Source organism: Gorilla gorilla, chromosome 18, assembly GCF_029281585.2.
Source record: "Gorilla gorilla gorilla isolate KB3781 chromosome 18, NHGRI_mGorGor1-v2.1_pri, whole genome shotgun sequence".
NCBI lineage: Eukaryota > Metazoa > Chordata > Mammalia > Primates > Hominidae > Gorilla > Gorilla gorilla.
Genome location: NC_073242.2, coordinates 66532047 through 66536699, shown reverse-complemented (window position 1 = coordinate 66536699; position 4653 = coordinate 66532047). Strand labels below are relative to the sequence as shown.

The window sequence follows — 4653 nt, the reverse complement described above, 5'->3', positions numbered from 1 at the left end:
CACAATTCTCCTTTATCATCTTCCACCCAGGAGCTGTCAGAATCCTGTCCTTTCTTCTGTCTCCAGATCAAAATCCTCCAAGAAATGCAGCTGCTTCAGTGACAAGAGAGAATTGTCATCTTCTGACTAAAGAAGAATTTGGGGTTTTGTTCCAGTCCATGAAGTGTGACAGTCAGAATAAAAGGTGAGGGCCTAGCAGATTAGCAGAGGGTATCAGAAGACTCAGTCTTGCAACCAGCTTCGAGAGACCGTGGCTGTGGCTCCCTGGTCAACATTTGGCCCTGTTGCATGGGGACCCCTGGGCAGGCAGTGGGAAGCTGAGGTGCGGCTTATGGTAGCCTCACAGCTGCCACTATTTCCTGAAGCTCCTACTGGTTCTGTCAGTTAAGCCCTCATCCCAGTAGGCCAGCAACACCCTGAAGACCAAGAACAGGGCATGGTGAATCTCAGGGCCACTGAGTGCCTGGGCAGGCAGAGGTAGAGTGCCTCAGGGCTCCGTGACATTTAGGCTGAGCATGGGCTTTGGGAGTCAGACAGTTGCACTGGGCTCCCAGCTTCACCATGACCAGCCCTGTGTCTGGGGCAGGGACCTCACTGTTCTGGAATTTGAGACACCATAGTCATAAATTTAACACAGCATTCTAACTGCTTTTTCTTTTTTATCTATCTTTCTCTATGTGCTACTGATCTCTGTGTTTATTTAAATTAAAAAAACACGTTATTTAATTTACTAAATATGTTATACAGCGTGTATTATTCTTCCTCATTTTTTTTACTACATGGTATGATTCAACTCATATGAGGTACATATGGTTGTTCCATTCATAGAAACACAAAGTGGAAGAGTAGCTCCCAAGGGCCAAAGGGAAGGTAAAGGGGGGCTGTTGTTTGACAGGAACAGAGTTTCAGTTTTGCAAAATGAATAAAATTCCCTATGAATGCAAATGATGGTTGCAGAACAATGTGACTGTGATTAATTCCTCTGACCTGCACATTAAAAAATTGTTAATATAATTAATTTTATGTATATTTTACCACAATGTAAAAAAGGACTTTTTAAAATGAACAGATTATAGAAATCTGCAACAGTGTAAATGAGTATCATGAATATAATCTTGCAATAAAAATTGATATAAAATTATCCATACTACATAATTTCATTTATATTAAATCCAAAAATCAAAACTGAGGGTCTGGCTTCCACTAATGGTAAAGCAGCTAGCTGAAGTAACACTCTCATAGAGAAAAATGATTAATCCTGGATAAAATAGTATATATCGTTATAGAAACACTTCTATATAGAATACATATATGAGATATATGTATATAAGAACTGAATGAGGATTTCAGCTGTGCCCTCCGTAGGAGAAATAAGTATTGAAGTTAGAATTCAGCCCAATTAACACCCTCTTTAAAAAACAACACTCTTTGAAGGGACACAACAGAATCCAAAGTCTCTATAACTCTTGTATGCAGTCTCTAGTGCACAATTTTTAAATATATGAGATGTGTGAAGACACATGAGAATGTAATACATACACAAGATAAAAAGCAGGCAGTAGACATCTCCAAGATGTAATCAGAAGACAAGAATTTGAAGGCAGCTATTATAAGTATGCTCATGGGGGGAAAGGAAAATATTCCATAAATGAACAGATGTTGAACCTCAGCAGCGAAATGAAAAATAGTCAAGTATAAAAATATGAAGTAATAATTTTGAGCTTATCTATAGATCAGAAACAGAAAACAAAGCAATAGAAATTATCTGATGTGAAGATGGAAGAAAAAAAAGAAAAAGCTTAAAGAAAATGAACAGAGCCTTACAGATCTGTGGAATGATTGAGTCTGAGAAGAGGGAAGAGACAGAAAAAATTAAATGGGTACAAAAGTAAATCAACAAAATTTAGGGAAAACAGACAGAGCCTTAGAGACCCATGGAATGATTGCGTCTGAGAAGGAGAGCAGAGAGACACAGGAATTAGATGATGTACAAAAGTAAATCAACAACTAATACCTGAAAATTTCCAAAAATTGTTCAAAAACCTAAATTTTTGTATCCAAAGTTCCACCCCCAACCCCCCACCCCCCGCAAAAATACAAATAAAACCATACCAAGGTCATATTGTGATTTAGGAAACTAGCAGGGGAGGACTGTCAATTGACTTGATATGCTTTATCATTTTTATTATTTATAAGAATGGAAATAGGTTCTCCTTAAGAGTTTTTTTCTCAGAGAAAGTCTGACATGTGAGGCACAGATGAGTTTTTAAAGGTAGATGACTTTTCTATCCTTGTCTTAAATGTTCCATTTTTTACCTTAGACATTATTTATATTTGTTTCTTCCAAATCCTGCAGTAATATTGATGCTCCAGAAAGAATCCCCACGGAGATTCTGCTCTTATGCGTCCACCCTCAGGGAGCTGAGGCTGTGCCTATGACAGTTTCAACAGCGAGTAGTCTTGGAGTACTTAATCTGAAAAACTTAATGGAAACATGAATTAAGAGAATGATCACTGTTTCGTTCTATCAGCAAATTATTAAAAGTGGTCCAAAGGGGCTATTTAAAAAGAGATATTAAAAGATTTTCCAAGGGAGCCCTATTCAGGGCAGAAACGCAGACACTGTCCCTGACCTCACCACACAAACTTCGCTCATGTGTTGGGAGGGAACAAGGGGGCGCTGTAGCCCTGCTGACCTGGATCAATCACGGCCGGGAGGTTCACACTAGGACCCGGAGGCCTAGGAAGAAGCCTGGGTTGGGTAAGAGAAGGGGTGGATGTAGCTCCCAAAGCCCCTTCCTGTGGCTGTTTTCTGACTGAATAGAGCAGGGTCAGGCCCTTCCCCTGGGACTTTTTCTCCTCTTTATTGCAGTGGCGGGAGCGTCCCCGTGAGAGACCCGACCCAGGCGTGGGCCCTGCAGCCGGCCCGGGGATCCAAGGGGCGCTCCTGGGGTGCAGAGGAGGATTTGTGACAGCCCAGAGAACAGAGGATTTGAAAAGGCAAATGGCAGGTGACTAGAGACAGGATGTTTTCATTTCTGGCGGTGAACTGACGGTTTCAGACACTCGCGAGGGGGCTTCTCGAGGGGATCCCAAGAAGCCTGATAACTGTCGGTTCCGCAGCCATTTGCCAACCTCTAGGGAGGGGTGCACTACGCATGTCTGAAATGGCAGGCCCGGTACCCCATCCCTAGAGACGCCCTGCCACTGTGCGTGTCTCAATGGGCAGGACCATTACCCTGGGGACGGGTGCACTGCGCATGTCTGAAAGGGCAGGACAGTTACCCCACCGCTAGGGACTGTCTATATCGCGTATGTCTGAAAGGGCGTGGCGAGGGGAGGAGCGAGAAGGGGCGGGGCCGAGCGGAGAGGCGGGACGAGAAAAGGGGCGGGGCGTGCCCAATTCCGGCCAAGGAACATTAGTATGGCAACCCTGTCGCGGAGGCCATGAGAGGCGACCCGCTCTATGTTGGTCTGGAGAAATCAAACTTCCAAAATGACAAGCGCGAAGCCCGCAGCTCCGGGAGACAGGGTGCCTCAATTTCAAGGTGAAACTAGCCGCCCTAACTGCACTGTCTCACCAGGCAGGAGAGATTTGGGAACAACTAGGCTTCCTTCCGCAGGGAGAAATGGCTGGGCTGCGTGGAAGGGCGGGGCAGGAAGCAGAAAGGTCTTAGTGCATTGCAGGAGTTACAGTGTCTGGTCCGCTCCCAGCCGGTTGGTCGCAGGGCTGAGGGTCTGCGATGTGGGCCTGCTCCGGGCTGGGGGAGTGCGGAGCTCTTCGGGAGGGGCAGGGCGGTGCGCGCCTCGCGGGGCATGCTAGGAGTTGCAGTCTCTTCACTGGTTCCCCAAGGTGGATGGCGGGGCTGCAGGATGACAACCCAGATTGAGACAGGAGAGGACGCGGGGCGCAGCCCGGGAAGGAGGGGCAGGGCGGCGTAGGCGGCTTCACTTCCAAAGCTTTGCTGGCCATTGATTCCATGCCAAACCGTCGCCAAGGGAATTGAGTCAGGAGAGGAACTTGAGGAGCAGGTCTGGGTTGGGCAGTGAGGAGGGTGTGTTGCTGCGAAGTGCACCCCGCCTTTGCCCAAATCGGGAGTGTCTTGTCCTCACTCACCTGCCTTTTCGCTGCTTAGCGCGATTTTCTCTCCCACCTGCACCCGGGGTCTTTCCAGAGCATCGCGCCTCCTCCAGCCCCTGGAGCCGCCTGCTTTCCTAAGTGGCTGTGGGAACTGGCCTGAGGTCCCAGACTCTATCCACCGTGCTGCTGTCCTCCACTCTCTCCAAGCAGAGCGCAAGTTCAGCTGTCTTTGAAAGACACCTATGTGGGGAAAAGAAAGATCAGATCGTTACTGTGTCTATGTAGAAAAAGGAAGACATAAGAAACTCCATTTTGATCTGTACTAAGAAAAATTGTTCTGTTTTGAGATGCTGTTAATCTGTAACTTTTGTACCAACTCTGTGCTCACAGAAACATGTGCTGTATTGACTCAAGGTTTAATGGATCTGGGGCTGTGCAGGATGTGCTTTGTTAAAAATGTTCTTGCAGGCAGTATGCTTGGTGAAAGTCATCACCATTCTCCACTCTCTATTAACCAGAGACACAATACACTGCGGAAGGCCGCAGGGACCCCTGCCCAAGAAAGCCTGGGT

At 46.4% G+C, this 4653-nt stretch overlaps 1 long non-coding RNA gene across 1 annotated transcript; it reads right to left on the bottom strand.

The window, feature by feature from the left end:
- Nucleotides 1–865: 865 nt before the first annotated feature.
- On the bottom strand, nt 866–3223 carry LOC129527826 (uncharacterized). Its single transcript, XR_008672922.2, has 3 exons — nt 2697–3223; nt 2317–2482; nt 866–987 (listed from the first exon to the last, which is right to left on the bottom strand). It is a non-coding gene; the product is annotated as an uncharacterized lncRNA (long non-coding RNA).
- Between the last annotated feature and the right edge of the window lie 1430 nt (nt 3224–4653).